Source organism: Metopolophium dirhodum, chromosome 1, assembly GCF_019925205.1.
Source record: "Metopolophium dirhodum isolate CAU chromosome 1, ASM1992520v1, whole genome shotgun sequence".
Taxonomy (NCBI): Eukaryota; Metazoa; Arthropoda; class Insecta; order Hemiptera; family Aphididae; genus Metopolophium; species Metopolophium dirhodum.
In genome coordinates, this window is record NC_083560.1 from 42,550,039 (window position 1) to 42,570,452 (window position 20,414).

Below are 20,414 nucleotides of genomic sequence, written 5' to 3' on the forward strand. Positions count from 1 at the left end.
TTTTTACCATCACGACACTATTCGATAGTGGTCAGTCCAAAAAGCTACTAATTACGGTATGCTGGTCTAGGAACATTGTTCCTGGAACAATATTTTATAAAATTTTTTTTTTCGTTTTTGTGTTTTCAATGACGAGTCGTGACTCCCGATAATCAATTATATTCAGGGCTTAGCACCCGAATCATTGTTTTGGGTTTCGGGTGCTGAATGTATTCTGGTGTTCAAAGTACTTCAAACATCGGAATAAAAAATTTAAACAAACGTTCGGGTTTTACTAACCATTGTTCAGTTTTGTTGAGACTATGTCTATTTTTTACACTTTTAGATTCTGAACGGAAACTAGTGGTTTTACAATGGTGTTTATTTTTATATATATATATATATATATATAATATATATCTTGTATACGAAATTTCTACCAGATGGAGTGCATCAATTTCAACATATATAGTACTTTATCTTTTAGGAAATTGGATCAAGATGGTACTTTAGACAGGTCATTTTTCGATTTTCTCAATAGTTATTTAATACCACGGGAAAAACTACTGACAAATTACAAAAAACCACTTAATATGGGATTTTGATTTTTAACGATTTGTTTATCACCGTAGCAACGAATAAAAAATTATAATATTATAAAATGATTAACTCTACTTATAATAAATAAAAAAAAATTCAAAAACTCCAGACTTATAAACCATCACTGCTCAGAATCGTTTTTCTTATACAATAGCATTGAATTCAAGTTTAATACGATCCATTATACATTGTCCCACTTGTAACCTACTGTAGAGCAGAGCGACATCCACTTACCCGCTTTTTTTAATTTTATTCCAATACAAACCTAATATTCTATCAGTTGAATTACTCCGAAAGAAGTTTCACTTCATCCACGCGAGCTTTCACACACACATTTTTATTTTATTTCTTTACGGATCAAAGATAAGGGGGCACACAATTGTCATCTTGCCTGGAGTTCTACTATTGCTCGGCCCGGCTCTGGCCGTAGCCTTAAATAATAATATGGATGAAAATAAAATATTATTAATGTGTTTGTACCGTTTGTACCGATGGTAGGAACAAATAATGCCACCAATGGGACCATTTTGTACTTTGATACTATGTACCAATGGAGAGTACCAGGCGTGTACTCGTTACTTTGGAACGAATATTGATTACTGAAGTATCGACCCATCACTACCACCCGACCATGATATTAAAATAATTTAAGTATTGTGACTAGTGGTGAACTGGCGACTGAGTGTCTGACGACTGCGTCGCTTCTATACTGCTCTATCATATGACATATTCTATATTTAATGTTAAGTTCTAAATTCTCGTTAGTAAAATAACACGATAATCAATACTAATAAATAAAAGTATTAATTAACTATTTCGTTGTTGGAAATCGTCGTGAGATGCACCGTAGGACTCCATCTGAAGTATGTATATATCCCCATATACAATGTTAAAATTACATCTTCATTGTATAAAAAATGACTATCATTTTTCGTTTTTATATAGAGAAGACTTCTAAAGGAATTACATTCATTTGTCAAAGATCCACCTCATGGAATATTCGTAGATGCTAACCAAATTGGAGAAAATCTCAAAATGTTAGTAAAAAAAGTAATCAGGCATTATTTTCAAGAAGAAAAACCAACAAGGCATAGTGGCGCAAATCGCAGGGGTACGAAAGGTGGCTGGCACCCTTAATTTCATTGTTAGCACCCCGAAACCCGTGATTATAACTTATATTAATACCACAATAATATTTCCATTATAACTAAATTTATTAAAAATTCAAAAACAGATTAAAAAAAGCTGGGCAAGTGGGTGTCGCTCTGCTGTACATTAGGTTACAAGTGGGTCACTGTAATGGATGGTGTTAAATTTGAATTCAATGAAATAATATCATTGTATAAGAAAAACGATTCTGAGCGAAAACGGTCAGTCAGCCTATGATATTACTTAATATATTTGATGATATTACTGTGAATAAAGTAATTAATATATTTACCTATTTACGTAAAACCTTGTTTTAAATTTTCAATCCTTAGCTATAAAAGCTGAAAATTTTATAAATTTTTAACTACATAAAAATTATTACATTTTAAATTTCATAAAATTTGCCAAAATTCGAACTTCAATGATAATAAATAAAATTGTGCCTATGTATTTTAAATATTTTTCAACTGCTATTGTAACAAGTGATTTTTACACATTTTGTTGATTTTAACTTTAAATGATTATAAAAAAAAAACTGACTGGTTTTTTAAAATTTTCAAATGTTATTGTAACAATCTACAAGACTTGTATTAAATTTTCAAGCTTTTTTACTCAAAAAATTATATTTTATTGACATTCATAGAAAAAAAATAGTTATTCTAGGTTTTTTAATATGTAATTTCGTCCAAATTTTAACTTAAAATTACTATAAAAATAAACTGTGTTTATGTATTTTTTAGATTTTTTGGTAACAGAATTATAGTTAAGTGGAACGTAGCTTTAAATTTTCAATCCTTAGACATAAAAGTTGAACATTTTATACATTTTTAACTACAAAATAATTATTTAATTTTAAATTTGATAAATTTTGTCAAAATTATATCTTTAAATGATTATAAAAAAAGAATTGTATTTTTTTAATATTTTTCAACTGCTATTGTAACAATATATCAGGTGCCTTGTATTAAATTTTCACAATTTTTTGGCCCAACAGATAAAACTTAATTGATATTCATAGAAAAAAAACAAAAAAATTAAATTTTAAATTGTCCGTAAACAGCGCAAAACAAGTTAAAATATTTTGAAAATTTTATCACACATTTCACAAAATCAATTTTTCGTAAAAATTCCGAAATTCCCGTTTTATTTTTATGTAGTTTTTCCCGGTGCTTTTGAAAATTACAGAAAATTTTAAATTTTGACCTCCCAAATGCACCAACAATATTCATTTTTCCATCCAACAAGAAACTGAAGTTGAAAATCGAAGCATTATTTCGACTACTTATCGTGTACACAGACACACACAAAAAAAAAAAACACACAATATCATTGTAAAATCAATACATTTATCATTTCACTCAGAATCTAAAAGACTAATAAAATTGGAAATAGAAAATGTTCCTAAACAGTTCAAATAAATCATAATATTTTGAAAATTTTACCGTGCATAGAATATGCAAATAAAAACAACCAGGGAAAATTATATGTATATACGTTCATTTATTTTAGAGTTACACCAAAAAATAACTTGCAATATTTCCCTATACAATAATTATTATTTATAATAACAGATATAGAAATATAATGTGTGATTAATCAACAAATACAAAAAGTAATAATAAATAAAAATGTAAAATTAACAGTAGCAATAATTATTAAATTGGTCTTTTTTTTCTCTGATTGGACGTTTTGCTTATCCATCGGACGCACTAGATACCAGGGTCGCAGGACGGTGTTCGTAGCTTCTCCTTGTACGGTTTCGGCGGCGATGCGGTTCATACCCCTTGGACCCCCATAAATATGTTACTGGTGCAAACATCTTTTTTCCACGTCGATCTATCGTATCGACCTTGAGCATAACCAACTATCGGACGCACTATGTACTAGGGTCCCAGGACATTTAAGACATGTAGTTTAACTGTCTGAGGGCTACTATTAAAATAATAAACAAGGAATAATAATAATGTCACAGAACGATTGAATTTTTTGGGTACAGAAAATTAATATAATTATGTACAGGGCCGGTGGCAATATGGTGGGTCGTCACCCCTCCCCCTTTGAATTTTTCGTAACTATAAATATTAAACAAAAAAATAAATAAATTTAAAAAATTAAAAAAAAACACACATCATTGTTAAATCAATACATTCAACGTTCCACTCAGAATCTAAAAATGTTGGTGCCTAAGCAACCATGATATTTTTGGGTGATTTGCGCCTAGGCATTGTTATGTAGGTACTGACTCTTATCGAAGTTTAAGTCCGATACGGTTCGGTACCTACGTATCGCTTGTATATTCCACGTGTAATTTCTTGAACGGTCAAAATTGATCGGATACGTATCACGTATCGTTACACTCCAATTTCTTCCTTGAAAATTTTGATTGCTTGTGTATTTAATCAATATTCATATGATAATGTATAATTATATAACATATATGTTTAACGTTTATGTAATCTGTGTTTGTGATAATATTACCTGACTATCATTTTAGTATGACTATTTTAGATTCTGATCAGAGCTAGGAAGCTAGTGGTTTTATAGGTACTCTATTCAGAATAACACTCTCTAATGTTGAACTTTATTTTTTAGTTGGATTGTAAATATGCAAGGTGCTGAAGGTACTTTATATGATGGAGAACGGTTCCAGTTATAATTCAAATTTGATACCGAACGTTATCCTTTTGAGCCACCTGAAGTAAACAATTTATAATATATTATAACAGTTAATTTATTTACTTATGTATTTTTTTAAGGTGACATTTGTAGGCCAAAACATTCCAGTTCATCCACATGTGTATAGTAATGGGCATATATGTTTATCTATTCTTAGTGATGAAGAATATTGCTGGGCACCAGCATTAAACGTTCAGTCTGTCTGTGTTTCAATCATGTCTATGCTGAGCAGCTGCAAAAAAAAGGTGATTTCACAAAAATTATACAAATAACAATATGATATTCTACAAAGTTTAAACTAATTTATACTAAATATCACTGGGATTTTTTTTAATGAACAAAAAGTTAGTGTATAATAATGTAAGTATGTGACTACATATGTATGTATAACATTAATTTAATTTTGCACCCACTGAGCTGATTTTCTGCGGGCGCCCCTGCAACTACATGATCTATTTTTATCCCACGAGAATATATTAAGCAGCTTTACTTGTTTATTTCCTAATTCTGACTTCAAAATTAGCAATGATATCGAAGAAAGTTTTAAATTACTTACAGAAATGTATAAAGATATAGTATATGAAAATAATTTGGTTGATATAAGTGAATATTCGAGAAATGCTGAATTACAATTATGGCAAAATAGTTTAAGCACCAGTCAGAAATTATTCAAACAAAAAAAACTGTTACAGACCTGTACTTTCAGTGTGATCCTCAAATATACCCAATCATTTCAAAATTGCTGCAAATATTTATTACTATACCAGTAATCCCAGCCACTGGAGATCGGTCGTTTTCAATACTACGACGTATTAAGACCTACTTAAGAAATACAATAGGACAAAATAGGCTTAATAGTCTAGCTTTATTAAATATTCATAGAGATAAAGAAGTTGATCCGAATGATATAATTAATGAGATGAGAAAATCATCAAATAAAAAGTTGAAGTTAAATTTGTAAATTCTTAATTTCTTAATTAAATATATTGTTAAGTTTTAGATTTATAATTACAATGGAAAAAAATAATTAAAAAGTATATTACGTCATATTATAAATTACTTTTAAACTAATAGTGTATGTATAAAATTTAAGTCAAAGTTACATGACAAAAATTATTTAAGTCAAAATATATAAAAGATTTGCATAATTTTGTTAATTGTAAAATGTGTATTTTATTTAACAGGAAAGACCTGTAGATGATAGTGATTACGTACAAAAGGGCAGCAAAAATCCAAAAGAATCAAATTGGTCTTTTTATAGTAAGCAAATACATTAAGATAGGAAAGCTTATGAAGATTTTGTTTTTAATTATGGTTTAATTTATTTTATTTTTTTTTTTTAGATGAGGATATATGAAGTAGTGAATATCATATTCACGGGCATTAACGAGTTAATAAGATAGAAATTAAGTTAAAAGCTAAGTTAATTTTAACTTATTAACTTAACTTACTAGTTTGGTGTTTTAATTAACTTAACTTTAACTTAACTCGTTTGCTTCTACATTAATTTAAAACCAACTCATATTTTTTTTTTATTTAAGAAGATGGCCCATAATGTTTGTAAAATATTCTAACTTAGTGAAAATTGTGTTCATATTTTTATTGCAATTTAATGTACACATTTTAATAAAGTCTTTAATATTGTACTTAGATCCTTTTAAATGAATATTTTTTAAATAATAAATACAAAGTAAAAAACAATCACCAAAAAGCAAAAACCATAAAGAAAAATGATTAATATTTTAAAATTTCTTACACATATGTTTATTTTTAAAACAAATAAACGGGTTTTAGCAGTTAAAATTTGCAATATTTGTGCTTTATGTTTTATAAATATTCTATTACTAGTATTTATTTTTAATGATTATCTTGATCTAGACATAATAAAATATAGTTACATTTGGGTTTTGTAGGTATAAAGTCTAGTTGGCTTGGCTAGACTTGGCTTGGCTTGGCTTGGTAAGATTCATGTCCAGTTCCGTCGATCGTACTATCGTATTTAACCTATTGTTGTTTAACCCTGGTTGATTGTTGTATCTTCTTGAAAATACATCCATTCAATTGAGGAGGATCTGGGCATAAAATATGTATTGCTTTATAATTTACAAGTCTTACCCACAGATATAAAACAATTATTGTTTCCGAGACAAATCATGGTGGGGGCCGAAACGGAACACATAATGTAACAGGAGCGTATGTTATGGCCGTAACGACCACCGGATCACCGAACGAGTGGCTACAACTGCTGCCGCCGTCGTCGCAATCACTGGCACCGAAATCGAAGAACAGTAGCGAGTAGTGCGTGCGACCCTGGTACACGGAGCCCGCAACGTTACACGAACACACACTGTTTTACACACTCATCAAGGCACTTTACAGGCACTGCATGTGCACTCATTAGTTTTATGAACCCGGGCGGAGTTTTTTTTTTAGTGTTTCTGGCATCCCTTTCCTTAGATAACTATGTATATTTATATAAATAAATGATCTCAAAAAATGTTAAGTATCAAATATGATACTCAAGACGTAATTGGTAAGTTTAAGTAAAAGTTTAAGTTTAAGTAAGTTTATTAAAGGCAATAATGGAAAATTATACGTGTATCACCTAATATTATACAGAAGGCAGTCAACTCGTTATACAATATTTTAAATACCTAAAGGGTGGTGGATTAGGTGTGGCACCTATTTTAAGGGGTGGGTATATTAAGCCCAAATATAAAAAAGGTGGGTAAGTGGGTGTTGCTCTGCTGAACAGTAGGTTACTGCAGTGGCGTACGCAGGGGTAGGGTTCTAGGGTTCTGACCCCCCCTGAAATGTCTTCCTTTTAAAGTCTTATTTACCACCATTTCCATACATAGAGTAGATCAATTGTTGGTTATTTTTAATAGATATACTCGTAAAATAAATTTTTAAATATGACAAAGACGTCGATAGCCATTGTTTCAGTTTTTCGGCTCCCTTAAGTAAGTGAGTCAAAGATAAAAACTTCCTAGTATTTTTCAAAAGTGCAACATACAAATTAAGGGAAAACGCAAAATTGGTTTTCGACAAAATCGATTTTGGGTTTTGGTGTAACTCTAAAACAAATCACAAATGACCGTAGATAAATTAAATTTCACTGTTTGTTTATATTAGCATTTTCTATACAGTATAAATTTGTTAATAAATATTGATTTGTTTTGATGTGTTTATGGACAATTTCAGTTACCAATTTTTTTAGTTTTTTTTTTCTATCAATGTCAGTAAAATTGTATTTGTTAGGTAAAAAATCTCGAAAATTAAAAACAAGGCTCTTAATATATTGTTACAATGATATTTGAAAAATATTAAAAATCCATGTCACAATTTTTTTTTATAAGCATTTAAAGTTCAAACTTTGACAAAAGGCGTAAAAATCACAAAAATGTGCAAATTATTTTGAGTTAGAAATTCCTTAAAATTTTTCTTTTGAAATCTAAGATTTGAAAATATAATACAAAATTCCACATAAGTTTCTCAACCTTTATTAAAAAAAAAATGTTAACCGGACAGAAAATTAAATTTATATAAGTTTTTAAAGATTTTCTTCCATGTACTCTAGAAAAGTTAAATTAAAATTTTAACGGAAAGTCACATTCATTTTTTATAAGCGTTTGATATTAAAATTGTTACGATGGATATTTAACTGAAAATAAGAACAATTTCCACTCAAACAATATATGATATTTTGTAGTGGGTAATTCAAAAACCAACTAAAGATAAATACTTCAAATATTCACCAAATGATTATAATAAACTATTATAATTGCCTGTACTTACATGATAAAATGTTCAAAAAAATTTGATATTTTTTGACCTATTTATATATATTTTTAATTTTTTAAATTTTTTTTAACTATTAAAAACATTTTTCACCGTATCTAAAAGCTTGAACAATATTGGTACAAGTTTCCTCGTAAGTTTTTATAATAGCAATTTTGCTAAATAATGAAGATAATATGTATAATTTGTTTTTCATAAGTGTTTGATGTACAGATGTATACAAAATTAGTCAATATCAAAAACATTTTGTAAAATGTTCAATTAGTATAGATAAGGATTGGAAAGTTAAAATGAGATTTCTCATAAGTGGGTTATATTATAACCAAAAAACTAAAAAAATATCGGCATCAGTAAAAACAATTAAAAAAAGCTGGGCAAGTGGGTGTCACTCTGCTGTACATTAGGTTACAAGTGGGTCACTGTAATGGATGGTGTTAAATTTGAATTCAATGATATAATATCATTGTATAAGAAAAACGATGCTGAGCGAAGATGGTCAGACAGCTTATGATATTACTATGTATATTTGATGATAATATTATTGTGAATAAAGTAATTTATATAATATAACCTATTTACGTGGAACATTGTATTATATTTTCAATCCTTGGCTATACAATTTGAACATTTTATACATTTTTAACTACAAAATAATTATTACATTTTAAATATGATAAATTTTATCAAAGTTCGAACTTTAAATGTTTATAAAAAAAATTGTGCCTAATGCCTGTATTTTTAATATTTTTCAACTGCTACTGTAACAATATATCGGGAGACTTGTATTAATTTTTCACGTTTTTGGCCGAATTATAAATAAAACTTTTTTAATATTCATAGAATAAAAAAAATTTAAAAATTACATTTGAAATTGTCCGTAAACAGCTCAAAATAGGTCATAATATTTTGAAAATGTTTTGGTATATAGAAAATGCTAATATAAACATTCAGTTACCATTTCATGTATCCTACGGTCATTTGTTTTAGAGTTACACCAAAAACCAAAATCGATTCTATCAAAAAACAGATTTTGCGTACAAATTCCCGATTTTCCTTTTGTTTTTCATGGTGCCTTTGAAAACTACAAAATTACTGTTGAAGAAAATCTAACCTCGTTTACTGTCCAAAAAGTTGACAGACACATAAAAAATTAAAAATATTAATATATAAAAAAAACACATCATTGTAATATCACTACATATCATTTCATATAATATTATTATTCTGAAAAAGTGGAAACTCTGATGTGACAAGGTCTGTCGTTTTTATAAGCGAACTTGGAAGAGTCTTAGTACCTCAGCCTTGGCAGACAAACTTAAATCCCACAGCTAAATAAGCCAAGCCTGTGGATAATTGGCATTTAAATTGAACAAAGTTAGCACATAAAAACGGTTGTCCTTGGCATAGAATTGCTATAGGATCAGGATAATAGGTACTGTCTCATATATGATCCCGATAAACTATGTCAAGCATTAAATTGCCATAAACATAATTGGAGGAGGTAAAAGAAAATATCACTTTTCAAAGTGAGTGTATTACAGCCAATTAGGTTGCCATCTTGAATTCTATTCATCACAATGTCATCTTGATAGATACATGTTAATACCATGAACAAATATAACCCATATAATATTAACACAATATAACTTTAGTCTCCGAAAACCATTAATCTTTGCTTACTAAAAATATTTAATTTAAAACACAAGAACAATGCTTAACATTAAATAAACACAGTACAGAAAATATCAAAGTGTATTATGTATAATTAGGATTTAGAATCTCTTGTATTAGCGTGTTTTTTTGTAACGAACGTACATTATTCTAGGTAAGATTTAAATTTGACATTTAAAATGGTGAAATTAAATACAAAATTTGAATTAACATATATTTGCATATTTTATCATATTAAAAATGAATTCCCGAAATAATCGATTTTTCTTAAGGAGTTATTTTACACACAGTTTTCTAAAAAACATTGCTATCGACAATTATTGTACAATTAGAAACTTATTGACATCTAGATGCAATATTGTACGGAGAATTAAAAATCACACATGTCAGTCAGAACAGTGCTTTATTACGTATTTATATAGTTAAGGCTAGAACAAACTTTTCCCCCTAAATTCAGTATTCTATGACTATTTATTATGAGGATATACTAAGTTAAAGTTCAAATTTGTCATAAGTATAGCACTTTAACTATTCAAACAAATACTATGAAAACATATAATATTTTGTATTTCAAAATTAACACTACGGATTCGTACAAAGTATGAATAATATGCACTAAAAATTAATTAGAATACTAAAAAAAGATAATAAATAAAAGGTAATAAAAAAGGTCTAAAAATGAAAACGTAAAGTTTGACCTTTGTTACATTTAACAAGAGGTGTGAGCGCTGTAAATTTACCAGGTATATTTTTATCGGTATAATATTTAACGTAAATTAAAAAAAAATTTTTTTCTGGTATATTATTTTTGCCCTGAATTTTTAATTATAAAGTTGTTTTCAGTTACTGTAACGATCTTTGATGCGATATAGCTTCCATATTATACACAGAACAACTTGAGGTGGACAGGAGATTCATTTAAACTAACCTATGTAGACCAATCTTATGTATTATTATTAGAACCAATACTACATAGGATTGTTCTACACAAGTTAGTTCTATTACTTCAGACTTCTTAATTGGTTTAATTTTGTTGACGATCACACAGCATTAATTGGTACTAATACTATGCGGGCAGCATCTTATAATGTTCCTGTATTGAGCACATAAGAAGGTGGATTCAAAAGCACAAAATATAATAAAACTAATGAACAATCATCCACAAAACGAATAACCAATGTATTACGTAATACAATAAAAAATATTCTTACTAAAATAAATTTTAACTTGTGATTTAAATCCAATATTACAATCAAATACAATAAATCAATAATCTTTCAGGTAATACAGATAAATGTTCTACACTTGATACTTCAATTAATGATTTTTTGTAATAATTCGTAAGTGGTAAAAACTAAATAATATCTCAGCAAGTAGTTCCAATATTTCTGTGAATAATATGGAAACTATATCACAGCAAAGCTCGTTACAGCATAACAGGAAGCAACTTCAACATTAAAAATGCAAGGACAAATATTCGTCTAATTCTGTTATTCGTCCAGAATTCATTGACAATCAAATTACATTATTAAAACCTATCTCTATCACAAATAAATCAAATGCATATGAATTCTCAGAAGTAAATAGTGCATTAATTACAAAATGTATTTCATCAGAATGAAAGTCAGATACTCTTCTTTTCAATTCAGATAATAGTATAAATACCTCACAATATAAAATAATAGATGATGTCAATACTAAAGAATTTAAAAAGAAAAATCACGGATTTATTTTTGATATTTCAAAATGGTTGACCTTCCTAGTTTCTTTTGTAATAGTCCAAATCTTCGTGCACAAAATGCAATAGCTTTTAATCAGCAATTTTTTTTTTGAAGAAACAGTGAAAATAATTCATTTTTATAATAGCTTTGTGCCAGTTATACAAATATATGAAAAAAAGTACAAATGTAATAAGCCTATTACAACAAAGAATGAGTTGGAAAATCTTTTAGAAAAAATAGATAATATAGAAAAATGTTCTGGTAAGTTTGGATTTATCTATAAAAATGTATAGGTTATTTTGAAGATAGTTCAGAAGATATTCAAATATGGTCTGGCAGTCAAGGGTGGGTAGTGAATCAAGATTTCTAAAAAAGTATATTAAGTATTTACTATTTTTTTATCATTATCATTTTTTAAATTGTTTACTTTATTAATGACAACATAGTTACATTTTTAGTTCTATATTTTAAAGCAAAACTTAGATTGAATTTTTTACGAGTATTTTATAAGTGATAACTTATCACTGATAAGTATTTAAATCTTAAGTGAATGGAAGTGGTACAATTATACTATGTACAATGTTGGCCCACTACTTCGCTCATCTAAGTTTTAAATATTTTTAAGTTATAATTAATAAGCGACTGGTTTGAAAATTTAGATTTTTATTGATCAAAATATTCCAAATAATATTAGGCTTTATTTAAAAAATCATCTAATGACATTTTAGTATTAGATGTAGAAAACTTATCTATATAATCTGAAAAATTATTAATCTACAGTACCTATTTTATTGTAATATTGGATTTAAATCACAAGTTAAAATTATTTTTATTAAGAACATTTTACATACTTAGTACATTCCTAATTTTTTTTTATTGACAACTGTCATTAGCATTATAAATTTGATTGATTGATTGAATGATTATAAAAATTACTATTGGTGATGCAGAAATTGTGGTTCAACCTCCTCTTCATCAGTATTAGTTATGTAGGCTGGTAAAGAAGAATAATCTTCCAAATCCTAAATAAATAAAATAAAACAAATTTAATTTACGTGTGTATAAAATATCTAATTTAATGCTAAAATAACAAATCATTAATCTAAAAAAAACTAAGACTAATTCCAATTACAATAGTATATTGTTATACTTTCAATACTGACACTTAAATTTAGTTTCATATTTTTATTTTTTTTTTTTTTATAAACACTGATTACGAATTCTATGTAAGGTCAAAAAACTTGGAAATTAGACAAACTCATGAGAAATCTTGTATTAAATATTCAAATCTAAGATTTAAAAAGAAAATCTTTACGAATTTCTAACTCAAAATAATTTGCTCATTTGGAAATTATAAGGTGTATAGAAAATACTAATATAAATATTCAGAAAATATTTCATGTATCACAATCATTTGTTTTAGGTCACACCAAAAACCAAAATCGATATCACGTTTTCCTTAATTTCATTTTTTGCTTTCTTCGTAGCTTTGAAAATTACTAGGAATTTTGACCTCTTGAATGCACCAACTAGATTCACTTCCCCACAGAACAAGATACTGACTTTGAAATTTGAATCATTAATAATATTGATTCAAATATATATTTTAAGTTACCTATATCAGATTTTTTATGTAATTAATTGATCCTGTTGAACTCAAATAATATTGATCTCATATTTTTCATTTTTTTTCTAATGATTTGAAAAAGCATTTAAATTTTAAATTTTTGTATAGACTTTAAATACAATTCTATTATAAAAAAGAAATATAACATCAAAAAAAGTTTATTCAAAAGGATATTTCCAAGCTATTATCTCAGATTAACTCAAATTAACTATTATTATTTTATGAATTTTTAACATACAAAACATATTATGACATAAAAAAAGTAAGTTTTTTATTTGAAACAGTCATTAAGGATGGATTTTTGTAAAAATTAATATTGAAATAATTAACACAAAATGTTTTAATAAATAATTACAGTTTTTGAGTGTTTAACTCAGTAACAGCTAGAATACTATAGAATAGTAATTAGTAGTATAGGACCTACTCAAAAACTCTTTTAATCTAATTATGTAGTTTGTCACTATACACGATGCACGATACACAAACATCTAAGAAATAAAAGACGGCCTCACTGGGGCGTTTGGGCGTTGCCGCGTTGGACGCTTGGTCGATTCTACAGGCCATATTTTGAAAACCAAATTCCACGACTGATGAGAATAAAAAGCGCTGTGTCTTACCTCACGATTGGATGTCGGTACCAAAGATATATAATACAATTATTATATTTATTACTCTATTATAATAGGGATGGAATGCGGTTTTATAAAAAACGTTATTACAAAAAAAAAAATCATAAACGAAAATAAATTATTGGATGAAAAAAAAATTATAATTTTCATAAGTCAACGCCGCGGATTAAGACATTTAGATATGAGTAAACGCGTACGGTCGCCTGCATGGAAAACGTACCGAAAGGGTCGCACATTTAAACGGCTACAATGCTAGAGATTGCGTACGCGGGTGTAACCATAGTTATACTAATAGACGGTGCAAGGGTGTAGTTCGCGTAGTCTGCGCTGATCAACAGGACATGCGTCACATGCGCAGTAGATGGTACTATAAACTGTGTATAACTCAATACAATTTATTATACCGCAACGGAAGTTCCCAAGGACGCACTACCCGACCCCGCCGTCCATTCAGTGGTGGACTTGATTAGGGTGGTGCAGTGGCGTAATTATGGGGGGGGGGGTATGGGGATATATCCCCCCAGGCCCTTTTTTTTTTTTTTTATAATTTCCATAATTAAATTCCCGTAAGCACTAAGTTTTAAAAGATTTTAAGATAAGAAATAAGAATTCATGGATATTAATACTAATATAAAACTACGATAGCTCATAAATTACAATATATGACAAGACAATTGTACAGCTCATAGTTAAAACATAACACTGATAAATCAACAATGTACGACTTTAGATTAGTGTTAAAAGCATGAAATATATCACAAAAACGTGAAACATTGAAATTTGTCTAATACAAATATTAATGCTAGTTATTTATCAATTATTGATTATATAATCTAGATTAGTTTTTATAATAATCATGGAATGAGTACAGTGGTTGACATATTATTACTATATTGATTATTCTTATTTTCGACTAAACTTGGTAAAACTTCGATAAAATTTGGGGTATTTCCCAGGTCATTGCTTATCGACGACGTGCGACGTCGACAAGCAATGTATTATTATTATAATGATATTATTAGATATTATTCTATTCTGTGGTATTAACTATTTTCGAATATTACATTACTGTAAAAATGTAAACGTTGAGCAACAGTGCAAGTGCAACACCAATCTCGATTATTATTTATATTATAATAAAATAATATTTTTTCTTTAACTGTGGTCTGTGGATGTGTGTATATAGTGTAGATATAGTGACAGAGTTAAAGCTAACTAGAAGTAATTGTGATTGTGAATTTAAAAAAATATTTATACAAGCAAAGGTATAAAATATATTATTATAATATAATCACTTATATTAAGCTGAGTATAATTTGTTATAGGGCATGTCTGCTAAACTAGACATTGAATTAACACTCAAAAGAATCATTAAAAAACAAAAAAACCGTGCCAATCCTATAACAGATGGAGAGTTAAATGTAGAAACATACTATAGGATAACAGTTTTTCTACCTTATCTTGATTATTTTATAACTAAATTACAAAAAAGGTTTTTGTCTCATTCAGATATTTTCAAAGGTACAGTGATATAACATAATAATTATAAGAATTGCATATTATTATACATATATTGTTAAAAAATAATTAATTCTTAATTATATTTATGTAGGGTTCGAATGCTTATTTTCAACAAATTCAAATTTAACTGAAGATGAAGAATTATCATTCAAACAATTGGTAGAATTTTATAGTCCTGATGTAGAATGTTTTGACAAATCATTTTTTGAATTAAAATTATGGAAGCGTAAATTAAATAAATGTGAAAAGCTTCCAAAATCTGGTCTACAAGCACTTATTGTGTGTGATGAACAAATTTATCCCAACATATTTTTGCTCTTAAAAATATTATGTACATTGCCAGTCTCGACCACTTCACCAGAGCGTATGTTTTCTATTTTAAAAAGAGTAAAAACTTATCTCAGAAACACAATGGGTCAGGTAATAATCATTATTTTTGTAAATTATATTATAATTATGAACTTTTACTAACTTAAATACCTACTTAATAGGAACGCTTGAATGGACTTACGATGTTATCAGTGCATCGGGACATTAAGTTGAACCCCGATGACATACTGGATATATTTTTGGCGAAAAAAAACAAAAAGAAAACTTGAAATAATATTATAATTTATGAAAAATATATTTAGCTTAATTTTAATCCCGCCCCAGAACCAATTCCAAATCACGCCACTAGGACTGATAAAACTGTGAACCGTTTGAATACATTTGGTCCGATAACATATAAATATTTTATTATTAGCATAATATTGGGCCAAATTCTCTGTTTCCCCAGCGCCAATTTTTATTCCCAATCTGTCCCTGCGTCCGTCTACTAGTATACGGTCTATGGGTGTAACACGATTGCGCCGTTCTACCTTTTTACATGCAAAAACCGCAACTTATTGCGCTCAACGAATCAGCACGATTATCTTTTTTACCTAAAAATAACGCAAAACGATTACGCTTCGTGAAATATTGGTCTTGCCTTTTAACAATTTTCCAGTACACTATTTAAAAATACAGCCGGAGTGGTAAACTCAAAATTGAAGGTATAAGTTCAATTGCAGGTTTAACATTAGTACACATTAATAGGTATACCTACAATATTTAAAACTGTTAACTAATACATTTTTTTTAAATAGTAAAATAATTAAAAATATATATATTTGGTTTATTTTTGTTATTTTTTTCCCGCGATTCGTTTAAACGTATAAGTTAATTAGGTATAATAAAATATCATAAATCATGATAATTTAATATAATCAAAGCTCAGCTGTATAGGTACAATGTATAATATTTATGATAAAGTCCCGATGAGTTCGGGTCTTGACATTTTATGAAATCCATATTTGTAATTATTGTAACTGTAAAAAAAATACAAATATAAATAAGTATTTATAAATTATTTAAAACTGGATTTGGAACTAACCAGCAAATTGCATGTGAGATATGACAATATAGATTGTTCATTATACCGTAGTAACGGGGTGAAGTGAACCAGCAGTTATGAAGTGGCCTATTCTCATTTTTTTGAATGTTTATCAGCATAACTTTGGCATGGTTTTATCCAAACCATAGCATAGCAATATGATACCGAACAATTTTTGATACTAATGACAACAATACGTACAAAATATGTCATCGAAATAATTTTGTTACCAAAACTACTTTTTTATTTTTATTTGGAAGTTTTTAAAAAGTCATTATAATATCTTAAAAGTAAGCAACAAAATTGAAAATGTTCACTCTAATAATCTTATCAATAAGTTCATACGAATTAATTATTTCAATCATAATTGTAAATTTGTTGTTATTTAGTTTTTGGCGAAACAATTTGTAGACAATTTTAAAAACGTCTCGTAAATCGGACCCCCTTAAAACACCAAGAAGTAACAGGAAAAATTATAACTGTCGCTATGATTTGATGTACACTGAACAAAATTTAACACTGAGAGTTAAATCTTTGAAATTAACTCAAATTTCTTTACGAAAATTATTTAAGTACAATTTTATATTTCTAAATTTAGCTTATATTGCTTATATTATAAATAAACAGGGAAAAATAATTGTTATTCTCAAAAATAGTCTAACTATTTGAAAAAAAATGCAATTTAGTGGTCCACTTTAAAACTAGAATTGATCTAAGTGATTTTTAATTAAAATCAAATACCTGGTCCACTTTACCCACATGGTAAAGTGGACCACTTTTTAGAACAAAAAAAAGTATAAACAACTTAAAAAAAAAATCATGAAGAGGTAGGTAGTTGTGTTCATACGTATAGATAATATATTCCAAGTTTCAATCATTTTGATCAAATAGATTCTCCAGAATCTTAAGAAATATTATAGTAGTCATTCTTAAATAGTCTAATTTTACAATTATAAATTGAACTAGAAAAAAATTATAAATTAGTAGGTATATATTCACTATAGTTTAATAGTTCAGTACTGCTTGAAACAAATTAGCCTAAATAGTTGCCTACAAGCTATAAGTAAATACAGAGTGTCTTGGGGAACCATTTTCAAAATAAAGTTTATTACATACCTAATGTAATATTCAAAGTACAAATGAATAATAAAAATATATAACATGTATGTATATAATTATATTAGTTATTAGTGAAAGTCAAATCTGTTCTAGGTACGAGGTACCTACCTACTCATTATTTGATATCTACGTCAATCTTAACTAAATCATATAATAGTAGGTCGGTAATAATGTATTATTAACTTAAAGACATTTAGCAATTCAAATTTTGATACTATTATAAGATTCGGAATATGTCGGTATAAAATAATATTTTTTCAAGTAGAAAATTTCAAAATAGAAGTTATAAACATTAAATAATAATTGAAATAAAGATAGAGTATATTATGATCAATATGTATAGACCCAACCTAACGTAATGTTAAGTTGTTTAATTTGTTTAGGTAATCATAAACGCAAAAATTGAATAACGTTTTAATTCAAAATAACGATAACCGCAAAAATTGTGTAACGTTTTCATTGTAAATAACATAAAACGGAATTTTTTTTTCAAATGCAAGCCCTGTTATAACCTGTCTTGACGACATAATTAGTTTAAGGTCTATGGCGCTACCTTTGCCGTACCGACTAACTGCGTAGGCCCTAATACACATCATTAACTTTTATATGGTATGATGGCAACAAACTGAATACCGTCAGACAGGTACGCCCGCAGATAAGTAGCTCACTAGGCGTAAAATACTTTTAGTGACAATTAAGGTTGCAAACTTTTAATTTGGAAAATACCAAGTGTAAAAAAAAACGTTCATTTTAAGTGAATTTTGGCTTCCCCCCCCCCCTACATTCCCTAACCATAATTTAATGATATCTTTATGATGAATTTTTAAAAATATAAGGATTTATAATTTATATTGATTACCTAATAATTAGATACTTTCTTACATAATGGTTAATATAAATTGGTTATTCATTGTAATATAAAATAATTAATTGTTTGGAAAAATATACCATTTAATGGATTAGCCCTAATTTTATTTATACCTACATTGGTTTTATTTTTTAAATTATAACCAAGTAGAGCTTTGGAATTACAGAAAATGTATTTTTATTTTATGTAGCGCATAGCTTTTTTTAACTAGTTCATCACTAGTTTATTAAAAATTTTAATTGCAATTTTAGATTCTGAGCGGAGCGATGAATGTATTGATTTTACAATGATGTGTGTTTTTTTTTTATTTTTTTTTTTTTGTGTCTGAGGACACCTTTTAGAGCAGTAAAAATGCTTCGATTTTCTTCAACAGTACCTTTTCTGATAGGAAAGTGAATCTAGTTGGTACTTTGGAGGGTCAAATTTTCCAATAGTTTTCACAAGCGACAAGATAAACAAAAGAAAAATTAAGAAAAAACGGGAATTTTTACACAAAATTGAATTTGGTTTTTGGTGTAAATTTAAAACAAATGACCGTAGATACTTGAAATTTTCACTGGTTGTTTATATTTGCATTTTCTATAGACTATAACATTTTTAAAATATTTTGATTGATTTTGAACTGTTTAGGGACATTTTCATTTTCCATTTTTTTTTTAGTTTTTTTTCTAAAAATATCAATAAAATTTTATTTGTCGGCTAAAAAAGCTTGAAAATTTAATAGAAGGCTCCTAGTATATTGTTTCAAAGGTAGATGAAAAATATTAAGTCACAGTTTTTTATTCTAAGCATTCAAAGTTCATAAGTTGACAAAATATGGAAAAATCATGAAAATTAGCAAATTATTTTGAGTTAAAAATTCGTAAAAATTTTTCTTTTTAAATCTAAGGTTTTAAAATGTAATACAAGATTCCTCATAAGTTAGTCTACCTTTATCAAAAAAAAAATGTCTATAAAAAAGTCAAATTAAATTTTTATGAGCGTTTGAAATTCAAATTTTTACAACATTGGATATTCACTCGATTTCTCATGTAGCGATTTCCTTATTTTGTTGTAATTCAAAAACGAACGAATTTAGATACTTGAAAATTTCACTGAATGTTTATATTAGCATTTTCTATACATCATACAATTTTGAAAATATTTTGAATCTTTTTGAGCTGTTTACGGACATTTTCAGTTTTAAATTTTTTTAGTTTTTTTTTTCAATAAATATCATTAAAGTTTTATCTGTTGGGCCAAAAAGTGTAAAAAATGAATACAAGGCTCCTGATATATTAATACAATATCAGTTGAAAAATATTAAAAATACATTTTTTTTTATAAGAATTTAAAGATCGAATTTTGACAACATTTATCAAATTTATAATTTAATAATTATTTTGTAGTTAAAAATTTATAAAATGTTCAACTTTTATAGCTAAAGATTGTAAATTGATCACAAGGCTCTTAGGCTCCACGTAAATAGGTTATATATAAATTACTTTATTCATAATAATATCATCAAATATACTTGGTAATATCATAGGCTGACTGACGGTTTTCGCTCAGAATCGTTTTTCTCATACAATGATATTATATCATTGAATTCAAATTTAACACCATCCATTACAGTGATCCACTTGTAACCTACTGTACA

At 27.6% G+C, this 20,414-nt stretch overlaps 1 pseudogene; it reads left to right on the forward strand.

The window, feature by feature from the left end:
- The first annotated feature begins 1,418 nt into the window (after window positions 1–1,418).
- LOC132935749 (ubiquitin-conjugating enzyme E2 W-like) lies at window positions 1,419–5,814 on the forward strand (annotated as a pseudogene).
- Window positions 5,815–20,414: the final 14,600 nt, after the last annotated feature.